Below are 15,413 nucleotides of genomic sequence, written 5' to 3' on the forward strand. Positions count from 1 at the left end.
AGGGAATCTCTCTCCAGCGCCGCCTCAGTTGCCTTGGCTCCGGGGCTGGCCGCCTTTTGGCTGGGGGTGTGTGTATATTTGTCCGGGCCAAAGGGCCACCCAGGCTTCTCTGTGGCTCCGCGAGCCTGCGGATCCACAACAAACCCACGTGCGCGCAGCCCCGGGGAACACCGATTTCTCCAGGGCACCGTCAGTGTTTGGCGGGGAGGTGGGGCGGGAGGGGCGGTGCGCCTCGCAGAGTCCGTGTTCCTTCAAATCCTGCCTTCTGGGTTTACGGATCGACAAATTGAGGCCCGCGGCAGCTGAGGGGGCACAGGCACCATAACAAACGCACGTGCGCCCTGCCCAGAGATCTAGACGCACCACAAACCCTTAGGGGCTGCCCTGCGGTGCCGGGCCATTGTCTCAGCCTAGGGGGAGGGGGTGGCTCTAGAGGCGCCACTTGCTGGAGGAGGGCGAGAGAGACATTTAAAAGGTACCGCTTGGGCATCAGACTAAACTGCCAGACTTAAAAAGGGAAATCAAAACAAGAAACCAGCTACAAAAACGTTACTCCAGGCTGAGAGTCGGTCCCCGGCCGTGGCGCATTCGTTTGGGTGAAGTGGGCCACCCCTCACCTTCACCTCCTGGAAGGCTCTTAGAGATGTGGGTTGGGTTAAGGGTCTAAGGGTGCCCCTCAGAAAAACATAGTGCTGGGCGCACTATTGTTCCCGCGCTCTGGCGATTGCCTCTGTGGGGGATATTTTGGGCGCCTCCTCAGCCTTCGGGAAGAATGGTCAATGTACGCGTCGCCCAGTGCGGTCTTGTGCTTTACCTCTGAGGCCCGTGTCCGTGTGCCCAGACACCCCAGATGTCACTAGCCCCTTTTGGCTTGTTATGCATTTTCGCAAGCAAGGCCAGCTGAGACCTCGTGTTCTAGCTGGGTACATACAATTTTCAGTTCTGAGTTTATTTGAAAGAAATTCCGAGACCCGGAAAGAGAGGACTCTTGTTTGTTTTGCTTTTTCTTTACTTACATATGCTCAGCTCAGCTTTGCAGATGTTAATCAGACACGATCTGCAGCAGGGAGATGGTTTCGGGGTGAATTGGTCTCTGAGGCGATGGTGTTGGTGCAGGTTGTGGGCGTGCAGTGAATGGAGGCGCCTCCACAACCAGTGTGTGCCTGCTGAGCGGGCGGGCCGCTGCCTCACCTTGGCTAGTGTGGCTGAAGATTAACCTGTTCCCGGGGCGGGGGGGACTGGAGAGCCTCCAGTCCTATTGCACTGTTACTGAAAAGGTCTAGAGAGCATCTAGGGAGCCTTCTTATTTTACAGGCAGGAAGCTGAGGCCGGAGAGTTCAGCCACTTGTCCAAGTTTAAACCGGGTGAAACGGGCCATAGAGAGAACACTGAGTGTGGGTCTCCCAACTCCCACTGCATCACCCTGCCGGCGACTAAAGGCAAAACCGGGATTCTGTGGTTGGCTTAAAAGGCAGTGGCCTTAGGCAGAATAGGGTTAAACAAAGAGAGTAATTCAAATCGAAAGCTGCACCCTTCCATTATCCCTTTCAAGAGTTCTTTATTCTGTGGAGAAAAAATAGATTTAGTCATTCCTTACTCTCCTTCTAGCTTTTCAAAAGCGTAGTTATTTTTCTGTCCTGGCTGCCCCTTCCCCTCAAATTGGAATAAGGCCAGCTACGGAGACTCAGATGTTTTGCCTCTCATCCTTGTGCCAGGAGGCCTTTGTTTGGGCAAAAGCATGGGCTGTTGACATCAGCCCCACGGGGGAGAAAGTGTCTCTTAGAAAGCTCCTCCTGAGTCACTTGTGAGAGCATTGTTTTCATTGATTTTATTAAAGTTACTTTTTTTTTAATGAGAATCCTATGGAAGTAGCTGCTTATTTTTGTATTTGGCAGAGAAGTAGGAAAACCAAAACAACACGGAGAAGCCGGATTTCCCCAAAGTTAACATGTTGTTTTGCACTGTCCCTGTTATCTCCTAGTTACACTTGTTTCTTTTCCTTAGAGTTTCCAGGGTGTCATGATGATTCTGGTAGCATCAGGAGGCAGCCAAATGCCTAGGCAGATAGGGGTGGGGGGTACCCGGTGAAACCCCCACCTCCAGGCCAAAGACAGTTTAAAGCCTGAAAGCCAAGCTCCAAGTTAAATCCTCAGACCAGAGTGTCAACTTCTGTTTGACATGCTTTCCCGTGATTGATCCCTACCTTTCACCTATTTTACATATACCTACCCTTTCCTAATTGGCTTTCTACACTGCCGTGCCCACCTTTGAGTGACGTCTTTGCTTTAATCTTTTGTGCATACTCACAGACCCGGTCAGCATGCATTTCCCATTCTGAGTCCATAAAAGTCCCTTGACCCAGCCACACTGGGGAGCTTTTCTGTCTTCAGGTAGGGGACCAACCCCGCATCTCCTCTCTGCTGAGCGTTTTCATCACTCAATAAAATTCTTCTGTGCTTTCCTCTCCCTTCGGTGTGCAGTGTATCCTCGTTATTCTTTGGTGTGGTGCAAGAGCTTAGAACCACTGAATGCAGGTACAAGCTATAATACAGTGAGCTGGGACACACTCGCATGGCTGAGTGAAGCACAGGTGGGGCATCGCTGGCCGGAAGACCAAGAAGAAAAATCCTACGTCAATTCCACTTGGCCGTACCGTAAAGTTTTCTCACCAGGACGCTGACCCTGTAAGGAACTTCAGAAATCATCTGACTGGCCCCTTTTACTTTCCAGATGGGAAAACTGAGGCCTAGAGAAGAGAAATTACTTGCCCAATGATACACAACAATGCACGGTCTACTTTTAGTGTCCCTTTTTGCATAAAAGGGAAATTGTTGCATCAAATCGGTTGTTGTTGGTACTCCACAGAAAAGCCAAAGTTATGGTTGTTATAACAACACCCTTTAAGTCAGAGAACCAACTCCGTATGGATTTAAATAGGTTTGGTTATTAAGCAAAGCCAGGGATCCCAGTGGTAGGTATGCTGAATATTGCAGTTATCTCTGGGGATCAGCTTTCTTCAGTGTTTGCTAAATGGTTCACTTTACTCTTTTGCTGGGTTCCTCCATGTCTCTCTGTCTTGTGCTTCCCCATTTAGGGGCTGCTTTGTGTGAAATCATAAGGCAAGAGGCAGTGAGAAGACAGAAGAGAGAGGCGCCACTTAGCTGTTCATGCTACCTAACCTCTTGGGCTCCAGTTTCCTTCTTTGTACAGTGAGAGCCCTCCTTGCCCAGTCTCTGCACAGGCTGTTCCAGCGGAGCGGAAGATGCTCAGGCTTTAGAGCCATAGGAGGGGTTTGGGGTCATCTTCCTGTCTCCAGTATTACTTTAAGACCAGCAGGCTGGGCCGGGCACGGTGGCTTACTCCAGTAATCCCAGCACTTCAGGAGGCCGAGGAGGGAAGAGTTCGAATTCCTTGAGCTCAGGAGTTTGAGATCAGTCTGAGCAACAGTGAGACCACCTCCCCCAGGGCCATCTCTACAAAAAATAAAAGAACAAAATCAGCCAGGCATGGTGGTGCGCTCCTGTGGTCCCAGCTGCTTGGGAGGCTGAGACAGGAGAATCGCTGGAGCTTGGGAAGTGGAGGTTGCAGTGAGCCGAGATCTCACCACTGCACTCCAGCCTGGGCGACAGAGTGAGACCCTGTCTCAAAAACAGAAAACGAAACAAAACAAAACAGCAACAGAAAACCAGCAGGCTGCTTCTGCGTTGTGTAAAGTGACAGCAGTAAGGTGTATGAATCTCCTGGGGTTGTTGAGGGCATTAAGTCACATGACACATTCTTATGACTGGTCAGACCTCTTGGCAGGCTTGAGTGCTTACCAGCTTTCAAAAAAATTTTTTTTTAAACTTTTATTTTGGGTTCAGGGGTACATGTGCAGGTTTGTTATACAGGTAAACTTGTACCATGGGGTTTTGGTGTACAGAGTATTTAGTCACTCAGGTACTAAAACTTGTACCCAGTAATTATTTTCCCTGCTCCCTTTCCTCCTTCCACCCTCCACACTTCAAGAAGGCCCTGGTGTCTGTTGTTCCCCTCTTTGTGTCCATGTGTTCTCATTATTTAGCTCCTACTTATAAGTGAGAACATGTGGTATTTGGTTTTCTGCTCCTGCGTTAGTTGGCTAAAGATAATGACCTCCAACTCCGTCCGTGTTCCTGCAGAGGACATGATCTCATGCTTTTTTATGGCTGCATAGTATTCTATGGTATATGTGCACCACATTTTCTTTATTTAGTCTACTGTTGATGAGTATTTAGGTCTTTGCTATTGTGAATAGTGCTGCAGTGAACATATGTGTGCATGTGTCTTTATGGTAGAACAATTTATAGTCATTTGGGTATTTACTCAGTAATGGGATTGCTGGGTCAATGGCAGTTCTATTTTTAGTTTTCTGAGGAATCCCCAGACTGCTTTCTACAATGGTTGAACTAATTTACACTCCCACCAACAGTGTATCAGCATTACCTTTTCTCTGCAACCTTGCCAGCATCTGTTACTTTTTGGCTTTCTGATAATATCCCTTCTGACTGGTGTGAGACCAGCTTTTAAAGTGGTGAGAATGTTAGTGGGAGAATGACCCCATAGGGTAAGCTCATGTGCTCAGGTTAGAAAAACCTCATCTTTCACAAAGAGGTGTAAAGCAAGGCCTGCCAAACTGTCAAGGGAGGCTTTGAGTAGTTGTGAAGTTTGTGTGACTCTAAGGTGACTAGAACTAGTAAAACAAAACAAAACAAAAAAATTAAAATCAGAACCTTCACACATAAGTGAGTAAAATCTCGAGTCATTCTGTTTATGTGTTCTGTATTTACTGACAAACAGGTGGTGGGGGTGGAGGGGGTCTTGTGCTTAACCTGAGATTACAAAGAGCATGGAGACCCATTCTTTGCCCAAGGAAAGCCCAGCCTAGCTCCACCAAGGAAAGCCCAGCCTACCTCCACCACCCTGGCTTAAAACACTTTTGGCTCTCCCTTAGAAATTGCCCTCAGGAGCCCAGAGAAAATTGATCTAATTTATCTCAGTATTGACCTCTGGGGTCCCCTTCTCTTCATGAATAAAGGCAAGAGCAGGTGGTAAATGACAGAGTAGAAGAGGGAAGGCTTCAGAGAAAATCTGGCCCTCTGGAAATATGAGGACAAGGTTGCATTAAAAAAATACAGGAATAATTCATTAATGAAATTCATAGTAATTGTTCTGGACCATTAGATTCCTGAGAATTTGAACAGGGAGTTAGTTGCTCCGATATAGTATCAGTCATTTATTCTGTAAGAACTGAATTAGAGGCCAGTGAATTTTTTCTTGCTTGTCTGCAGAAAGCTATACGATGGCATTCTGACTCCTATAGATGTATTTTTGATAGACTTATATGTAACAGTAACATTGAGCAGTGCAGTTTCACCATATTAAAATACTAAGATAATTTTCTAAATCATTATTATAATAGAAAGGTCAGGTTAGCCTTCAGAATCAATGTAGTGACTTAATTTTTATTTATTCTGATTATAAAAATAAAGCTAGGGGCCGGGCACAGTGGCTCATGCCTGTGATTTCAGTACTTTGGGAGGCCGAGGCAGCTGGATCACCTGAGGTCAGGAGTTCAAGACCAGCTTGACCAACGTGGTGAAACCCCATCTCTACTAAAAACACAAAAATCAGCCGGGCATGGTGGGTGGGTGCCTGTAATCTCAGCTACTTTGGAGGCTGAGGCAGGAGAATTGTTTGAACCCGGGAGGCGGAGGTTGCAGTGAGCCAAGATTGCACCACTGCACTCCAGCTTGGGTGACAGAGCAAGACTCTGTCTCAAAAAAAAAAGCTTGACCGTTGAGGATAATTTGGAAAGTTCTGTACAAAAAAGCATGGAGAAACAGAAAAAAATTCCGCTATCCAAAGACAACACCTCTTAACAGTTGACAATTTTCCTTCTTCTTTTTTTTTTTAAATGGATTTATTTTTTGTAAATGGTTGCGAACATACTGTATGTGCAGTTATGTCTCTTGCCTTCTTGCTTAACCTTCCCATATATACATTTCATGGTTAACATTGCATTAAAGCTGGACCCTTTCATTCATCACCCATATCAGCTGTTCAGCGTCTCCAAGGTCGTGTGGACCCCTGGGATCTCATCATTTCAGTGAGGGCCTGTAAAATTTCAAGAGCCTCCAACTGCCTCTGCCTTTCCCACCGTTGTCTCAAGTGTTCCGCCATCACGCATCGGTTCTTTAGAGGTCTACAGGTACTGGTAGTACAGTGTAGGGAGAAGAGCCCTGCACGTGGCCTTGAGTTCTAGTCTGCCCTTGTGACCTTCAACAACTTAACTTTAATACTCCAGTCTTCATGTCTGTATGTGTTAAATGAGCAACTGCAGTGTCACTTATTAATTTATTCACCACATATTTGAGTGCCCACTCTAAACCGAAGATAAATAAGAAGAGCTTAGTTTTTTAGAAGCTCGTAGTTCAAAGGAGGAGGCAGGGGTAACAAGAGATGAGTGCAGGATGCCGTGCGACCGTGAGGAGGGAGTCACCAATGACTGGAGCAGTGGGAAAGGCTTCCTGCTTGGGGCCACATTAGACAGCCAACCACATCGAACTTTCTCTTACTGTAATTGACACCGTGATTAAAATATCTGTGAAGAGCCAGGTGTGGTGGCTCACTTCTGTAATCCCAGCAGTTTGGGAGGCTGAGACAGGCAGATCACCTGAGGTCAGGAGTTCGAGACCAGTCTGGCCAACGTGATGAAATCCCGTCTCCACTAAAAATACAAAAAACAGCCAGGCATGGTGGCGGGTGCCTATAATCCCAGCTACTCGGGAGGCTGAGGCAGGAGAATTGCTAGAACCCGGTAGGCAGAGGTTGCAGTGAGCTGAGATCTCACCACTGCACTCCAGACTGGGTAACAGAGCAAGACTCTGTCTCAAAATGAAATATAATGAAATAAAATAAAATATTTATGAAGAAATCTCTGTTCATTTTCCAGATGATTCCCATAGGATAGTCCTAAAGTTGAGATTACTGCGTTATACTTTAAAGGATATGACCAGTTTTAAAACTTCATAGATTTAGTTCAATTACCTATAAAGTCTTAAAGTAGCTAAATATATATTGTGGGAATGGGAAAAACTAGCAGCACAATGAATTTGGGATTTGCATTCTTGCCCACTGTGTACCACCTATGTAGACTTGGGCAAGCTACTTAAGTTTACTAAGCTTCCATTTCCTTCTCTGTAAAATGGGGATAGCAGACCTTATCTCATAGGCGATTATAAGCATTAGATGAAATCATAGGTAAAAGGCTCAGTACAGTGCCAGGTATACAAGAAGCACTCAGTTAAGTAATAGCTGTTATTGCTATAACTGAGGTTTTCACAAGCCGCACACTTTTGTTCCTGGTATTTTTTCTTACCATGACAGCAAGCTATTGTTTGGCTTTCTGTGCTGAGGGAAGCAGAAAGTTAATTAAAATGGAAACCCCCACCAAGTGACAAGTTGAGAGAGAAATGATCACTCACATGATGGGTCAAAAAAAAAAAAAGTCTTTTTTATTATGGAAAATTTCAAACATACAAAAGTACATAGAAGAGTGTAAGGAACCCTTTATATCACTTGGCTTCAACTCTGACTGAAACTTGAGGCTGATCTGTAACCCCATCATCAACCCCAGATTACATGCAAGTACACCCCAGACATCGTATCAGCCCGGCCATAGCTATTTCAGTCGCGTGTCACATGATGCGTGTTTGAGGCAGAGTTGTGCTGGCTAGGAACCTGTGTCTGCTGTCGCAGTCATGGGACTGTGTGTGTGTATGTGTGTGTAGTGGGGATTGGGAGTTAGGAGAGAGACAGAAAGTCAACCTAGGAACTGTTTTTTTTGTTTTGTTTTGAGACAGGGTCTCGCACTGTCACCCAGGCTGGAGTGCAGTGGGACGATCATGACTCGCTGCAGTCTCTGACCTCCCAGGCACAAGCAATCCTCCTGCCTCAGCCTCCCGAGTAGCTGGGACTACAGGCATGCACCACCACACCCAGTAAATTTTATTTTTATTTTTTGTAGAGATGGGTGTCTCACTGTGTTGCCCAGGCTTGAACTCCCGGGCTCAAGTGATCCTCCTGCCGTGGCCTCCCAAAGTGCTGGGATTACGGGCGTGAGCCACCATGCCCAGCCTCCGTCCTGGGCACTTCTTAAGTTTTACTGCCCAAGTAAGGAGGCCTTACTGTGTCCCGAACAGACAGGGTGGAAGGAGCACTGAATTCAGAGTCAGGAAACCTGATTTCAAATAAGGGCCCCACCCCATAATGGATTTATGCTTTAGAAAGTGACTTTTGAATTTCTTGTGGCATATTTGTAAACATTTTGTGAGTATTAAATGAGATAATCTATGTGACAGCTGAAGTAGCTCAATATGAGTTGGACCTAAATCAGACTCAGCCTTCCCTTCCTGAGACAGCCTTCCCTTCCCGAGAGGCAGTCTCCATATGGAGCTGAGGTCCCTGATGGCCACCTGCCGCCTCACTAGAATGCATTCAGGGAGTGTTGCTGCCGGTCTCTCATGCCGAAGATGTGGTGCTGGCTCAGATGAGCATCTGACTCACACAACGCCCCATGCTTGCAAATCTCCCGTCCCCTCTGTTAGTTAGTGCCTTCCCTCTGCTTTATGGATGAGGGCAGGGGATCCAGAGAAGTCCCGGTCCTTGGTAGCAGGCCCTCTCACACCCCTTCTATGGGAAGACAGGGTCCCCTTTCCACCTCTGACTTTGATGATTCTTCGTCTCCTCTAACTTCCTGTTACACCCAAGTAGGAATTTTTGACTCAAATAAAATCGGAAAGTCGATCTGATTTAGTAATCAAGTCAAAGTCCTCTCCTTCATCCTCTTGGACACCCATTATTTCAACACCTGGACTGTGACTTGTGGTCTCTGGCTGTTGCTGGCTAGCTATGTGACCTTGGACAAATGCATGCCACCCTGGGTATGCCACCTCGGAGAATCAGCTCTCAGCCCTGTGCAGCCCCTTCCAGCTCTGAGATTATCATATGAAACGTACATGTGAGATTGGGAGGCTTCTTCACATAAATAATAAATGAAATGTTTTTTTTTAGAATATTGAAACAGGGTAAAAAGTTAACCCCTCAGCTTATGCCATTCCTCCCTCATTCTACTTCTCTTTGCAGTGACTACTGTTTGCAGTTTGATGTCTGTCCTTCCAGCTCCTTTGTAAACATTTATATAGGTATTTGTGGTTATATGCAAATATGTTTTTAAAACTCAGTAGATGGATTACAATCAAACTTGTTCAACCCATGGTGTGGGGGCCGCATGTAGCCCAGGATGGCCTTGAGTGCAGCCCAACACAAATTCGTACACTTTCTTTAAAAATTATGAGGTTTTTTTTGCATTTTTCTTTTTTCTTTAATTTCATCAGCTATCATTAGTGTTAGTGTATTTTATGTGTGGCCCAAGATAATTCTTCCAATGTGGCCTAGGGAAGCCAAAAGATTGGACATTCCTGACATTATACTAACCCATTTACAAACTTGCCTTTTTCATTTTACTGTATGTATTGGAGGTCTTCCCATAACAGTGTTTATTTATTTTTTTTTCGTAGCTGCATTGCATTCTATATTTTGAATGTGTTTTCCTTACCAATCTTCTGTTGATGGACATTTACGTATTCCCATAAAAATATATTTCTAAGTGTTTTTAGACCTCAAACATTACGGAAAGATAGTTGTAAATGTCAGTGGGTCAAATGAACCTGGTCCATCAAGTTCTGGAAAGGGTGGTGAGAGAGTGGGCACAGAAACACGGGGGTCTGCACTCTGGAAAGCTGATCTGAAGGGCTCTCAGGAAGCTACCAAGAGGCTGCTTGCATGGAAGGTTATTTTTGGAGGTAGTCTGCCCGGTTTGGTGTCCTCAGCTGCAAGTGCAAAAACCGAGCTGCGTCATCACTTTCCCCTCCCCCTCTCACCATCCTTGGGCCTTCCAAGTTTGTTTCTGTTCTCAGGGTCAGGATCAGGACCTCATGGGAGAACTGGCACTTAAGTGATAGAGAGGGAGGGGAGAGAAGTGAAGAAAAGGAGTGTTTGATCTCAGGCTCTGGAGGAGGAATTGTGAGAGTTAGATTGTACTTCGTCTGGTTGTTCAAACCTGCCTGGAGTGTTATGCTTCCCTGGGTCTCCTCCAGAGAGTGATAAAATGATGCAAACCCAGAAACTGACTACTCGGAAGACAGTGGCTTAGGACAGCATATCGGAGGTGGGATAAATGTGGAAACTAGGACTTTCTAGTCTGCAGGAGATAAAAATACGAGGCATCCTTTTCATGTGGAAGAAATCACACTTCATTAGAGGCACACCGAGTGGCTGCTGCAGAGGGGAGAAGCAAGATGGGGGGTGGGTGAGGAGGGAAAGAGTTGCAGGAAGACAAATAAGAACTGACTTAACGGAGCTACCCAACAATGGAACAAGCTCTGTCACAAGGGCGCCACTGCTGTGTTATAAAGTGATCCAAGCAAAAGTTGCAAGTAAACTTGTTTGCCATCAGAGGACTTCTGCATTGCAGAGGGGTTGACGTCAATGCCCATGTAGGCCCCCTCCAGCTTTGAGAGTCTGTGACTATGGGGCAAGAAGCAGAAAGGTGCAAACTAGAACTAAAGGGGTGGGACAAATTATAGACAATGTAATGAAGCAGTTTTCACCTGCTCTGAAAAGGTAGAATAAGATGGAAGCCACCAAAGGAGGCTTAAGCCTTGTTTCCCTTGGATCTTGGCAACCCTCTCCCTGCTCTGTCCTTGGCTTCAGCTCCCTTTGGCCTTGTATTCATAAATTATTTCCACCAGAATAAATATATTACATACACGTGACCAGGAAATCTGGCAAGGAAATGACCAGGAAATCTGGTCTGTCAGGAGATGACCAGGATATCTGGCAACTGGAAAAGAACTACCCGCCCCAGGAGGATGATTGTACATTTTTTTCATTGCAGTCTTTGTAAATCTGCATCCATCTCCTGGTTGATGGAGTCTTCCCCAGCACAGTGCTGAGCTTCCAGCTTTAATTTTAGGAACGCTGTACCCTTTACAACCTCTTGACGGTCCTCTGTGCTGGAATTGAGGGCACCCATCATGTTTAAGGGTGATCCCTTTCCTTCCTGTAAGTGAAGAATAATGTTTTGACTTGAGTCTTAGCCAAGTCTGGTGAAGGAAATGTGGCAAAATTTACCATCTTCTGGGCTTTTGCTGTGTGCCTGGCCCTGATTAGGCATGATGTGTGTTCTCTCATCCAACCATCATAGCAAGATCTGCTGTCTCGGTATCATTAGCTCCATTTTGCAAATAAGAAAACCAAGCTTCAGAAAGGGCTAGAAACTCGTCCAAAGTTTCACTGCTGCTGAATAGTGAGGCTGGGATTGGGTGTAGTACAGGTTTTTCCACTGCTAATAATTCCTAGTCCTTGGAGTCTGAGACTTGGTTAGTCCTTTTGGTTCACTGGGGGCTTCACTGAGTAATTTCTCCTTACAGAGTTTTTCTTCCATTTCCTTAAGAACATATTAAAGAGCTCGTGAGATAGTCATGTGTGACTAGCATGCCTTTTAGATTCAGCATACGTTTGCTCCTTTTTCTTTTTAATAAGAGTTATTTGGGTCAAGCCTGGTTTACACTTTTTTTATTTTTTATTTTTTCCTTGCCCTTTAAAGTGGTGATATCTGTCTGTACCCATTATCTAGTTAAGACTGGGAATAAGCACGCTGTTAGCGAGCATGGCCAAAGATTGACAGGTACCACTACTTGGCTACCTTAATTAAACTTGTAAATGGAACTCAGTGTCAGCACTGTTAATGGCTTATCTTGTAGTTGTGCTTTAAGGTTCTTAAGCAATTTCTTCTTTTGTAGAGTTTATTCAATAATTCAACATGAATTTGTTCATAAAATATTTGTTGAATGTCTGTTATATGCTCAGCATTGGGAATACCTTCATCAAGAACACACATTGTAGATATGTACACACACATATTCAGTATAGCTAGCAGAGCCTTGGAGATTAGTGGCAGACAAATCACCCATATCACCCTCTTCCTCTTTTCTCATAGTCCTTGCTTTGTTCTTTTTTTTTTTTGAGGCCAAGTCTCGCTCTGTCGCCCAGGCTGGAGTGCAGTGGCCGGATCTCAGCTCACTGCAAGCACCGCCTCCCGGGTTTACGCCATTCTCCTGCCTCAGCCTCCCGAGTAGCTGGGACTACAGGCCGCCACCTCGCCCGGCTAGTTTTTTGTATTTTTTAGTAGAGACGAGGTTTCACCGTGTTAGCCAGGCTGGTCTCGATCTCCTGACCTCGTGATCCACCCGTCTCGGCCTCCCAAAGTGCTGGGATTACAGGCTTGAGCCACCGCGCCCGGCCTGCTTTGTTCTTTCATTCAACAAACATTGAGTGCCTGCTGCAGGCCATCCACAATGCTCATTTCTATTTTTTTATTTTTAAAATTTTTAAAAATTTATTTATTTTTAAGATGGAGTCTCACTCTTTTGCCCAGGCTAGAGTGCAATGGCATGATCTCAGCTCATTGCAACCTCTACCTCCTGGGTTCAAGCGATTCTCCTGCCTCAGCCTCCCAAGTAGCTGGAATTACAGGTGCCCAACACTACACCTAACTAATTTTGGTATTTTTAGTAGAGATGGGGTTTCGCCGTGTTGGACAGGCTGGTCTCAAACTGCTGATCTCAGGTGATCTACCTGCCTCGGCCTCCCAAAGTGCTGGGATCACAGGCGTGAGCCACTGTGCCGGGCCTGCAATGCTCACTCTTAGAACATAGATCCAAATAATCCCCATAGTCTGTTCCTTCCAGAGCTTAGTTGAAGGTAGATATGCACATATTAATTACAATATACTGTGATAAATGTTATGATTTGGGTGTGCACAGATGATGGGAAGAAGATACAGTGAGTTTGGGAAATATTTCTGGAAGAGGCAACATACAAGCTGCGTCTTAGAAGGTAGTAGCTCTCAGCCTCGGGGAAATGAGCATTTTTGGGGCGGGGGAAGGCTGCAGGAGCAAAGATTTGAGGGTGAGAAACGGCTCATTGTATGTGTCAGGGGAACACTAGCAGGTTGATATTCCTGGAGAGAAATGCATGAGGCGTGAAGTGGCGGGAGTTGAGGCTGGAACCATTATATGCATTATTTAATAGAATTTTCATAACACTGTATACACTATTATTATCTCAATTTTTTTTTTTTTTTTTAAATGGATTTATTTTTTGTAAATGGAGTCTTGCTGTGTTGCCTAGGCTGGAGTACAGTGGCGCGATCTCAGCTCACTGCAAGCTCTGCCTCCCGGCTTCAAGCCATTCTCCTGTCTCAGCCTCCTGAGTAGCTGGGATTACAGGTACACGCCACCATGCCTGGCTAATTTTTGTATTTTTAGTAGAGATGGAGTTTCACCATGTTGGTAAGGCTGGTCTCAAACTCCTGACCTCATGATCCCCCCGCCTCAGCTTCCAAAAGTGCTGGGATTACAGGTGTGAGCCACCATGCCGGTCTATTATCTCAAATTAATAGGTGAGGAAACAAAGGCTGAAGGAGATTGATGACTTGCTCAAAGTCAGACTGTGAGTGTGTTGAGTTGCATGGACTTGAACATAGGCCTGCTTGCCTCTGGAGCCCATGTCTCGGCCTCCACTTCAGTGCCTGCAGAGGCAGGCTGTGAAGGTCCGGCTTGCTGGCTAAGATGATTGTTCCCTCTCTTTTAATGTTTCAAGGACAACATCCCTTGCCTAATCCTCTTCTTTCCACCTGCCTCATGGTGTTATCCACCTTTTTGTTAAATTGGGACCAGTGAGTCTGATGTTGACAGCTTTTCTGCAGCTTGGTTCTAGGGTTTACCTTCCTTTTTATCCAGCCAATCATTAATCCATAAATCTTCAAATAAAATCTTTATGTGCCCAACCACGTGTGAACAGGGAGAAGATTCATCCCGTTTCTCAAAAGCTCCAGGTTCATTTGTGAGCCCAGGTAGTGCCTGCGAATCCTTTAGCTTGGAGAAACCCTTTGGGAACTGGAACAGAAACAATCACAGTTGGTTGGAGGAATGTGGGCAAATGGGCCTTGAGCTGTCCCTTTAAGGATGAGCAGGAGTTGCGAAGGTAGAGGGCATAACATATGAGCAAAATTATTGTCTCACTTAATGGGTGAATGGGACCTCTTTTGCCTATTCTCCCCATCCTGCAAGATAATTCCTGGGTTAGAGTTGGCTCTCGGGTAGAAGAGGCAGTATGGGGAATTCATTCATGCAAAATCAAGATTATTGAAAACTAATTAATCAGATCCCAAAGACAGGATGATGAAACTACACAGTGAAATAAAAAAGGTAATTATAGAGCCAAAGAAGACATTGAGGATAAAAACAATGTGATTACAGAAAAACTTAACAGGAAACATAACAGAATCTGTTGAAAATTAAATTGCTAACAGAGAAGGAAGGCTTGAGGAGAATCACAGCCTACGCTGAGAAAAAAGATAAAGCACTTAAATCAAAGATGTAAAGATCATACAAAGGTGACCCTTCAGAAGGGTCACTGGAGAGGTGATTGGAGAGTCTGCGGAGGCACGCATTGCTTTTGCTCATATTCCATTGGCCAAGACTTAGTCACATAGAGAGACACACCTGGCTGTAAATAACTCTGGGAAAAGGTCTCCAGCTGAGAGGCCATATGCCTTCTTAAAACTCAGATTTGGGGAAAGCTTTCTATTACTGAAAGGAAAACCTGGATATTGGGATCAACTAGTATCTGCTTTAAGGGAAGTCATGTTGGTCTCACACATGACTAAACAGCTTTATAGAGGCCAGGTGAGGTGGCTCATGCCTAAAATCCCAGCACTTTGGGAGGCTGAAGCCTGAGGATCGCTTGAGGCCAGAAGTTTTGAGACCAGCTTGGGCAACGTATGGAGACCCTAATGAAAATCATTAGCTGGGTGTGGGAGTGCATGCCTGTAGTCCTGGCTACTTGGAAGACTGATGTGAGAGGATCCCTTGCCCATGAGCTCGAGGCTGCAGTGAGCTGTGATTGTGCCACTGTGCTCTGGGCTGGGTGAAAGACCAACACCCTGTCTCTATTTGGGGAAAAAAAAAAAAAAAAATTGTTGTAGAGTTCTGGGACAAAGGCGATGGGACTGAAGAATTTTACACTCAAATTACTTTGCAAGTACCTCAGGCAGACATCCTCACACATGCAAGAATTTAGGGAATCTAACACTGAAGAGGCCTTCTCAGGAAACCCACTTGAGGATGAAAAAGATTAATCAACAAACATACTTAGTAAGGCGTAGTGAAAGGTCAATTGGTGAACTCTTATTTTTTTTTTTTTTTTTTGAGACGGAGTCTCGCTCTGTCCCCTGGGCTGGAGTGCAGTGGCGGGATCTCAGCTCA

The 15,413-nt window shown here is 45.5% G+C and overlaps 1 protein-coding gene across 1 annotated transcript in view; it reads left to right on the forward strand.

Annotated features, from left to right (window-relative positions):
* Positions 1–137: 137 nt before the first annotated feature.
* The window catches only part of ST6GAL1 (ST6 beta-galactosamide alpha-2,6-sialyltranferase 1), a 145,269-nt gene continuing 129,993 nt past the window's right edge, over positions 138–15,413 (forward strand). Inside the window, exon 1 of the mRNA XM_011961590.1 lies at positions 138–189. The gene's annotated coding sequence lies outside the window, so the exon portion shown is untranslated. The remainder of the gene's footprint in view (positions 190–15,413) is intronic.

The sequence above is a fragment of the Colobus angolensis genome, unplaced genomic scaffold, assembly GCF_000951035.1.
Source record: "Colobus angolensis palliatus isolate OR3802 unplaced genomic scaffold, Cang.pa_1.0 Scaffold56, whole genome shotgun sequence".
Lineage (NCBI taxonomy): Eukaryota > Metazoa > Chordata > Mammalia > Primates > Cercopithecidae > Colobus > Colobus angolensis.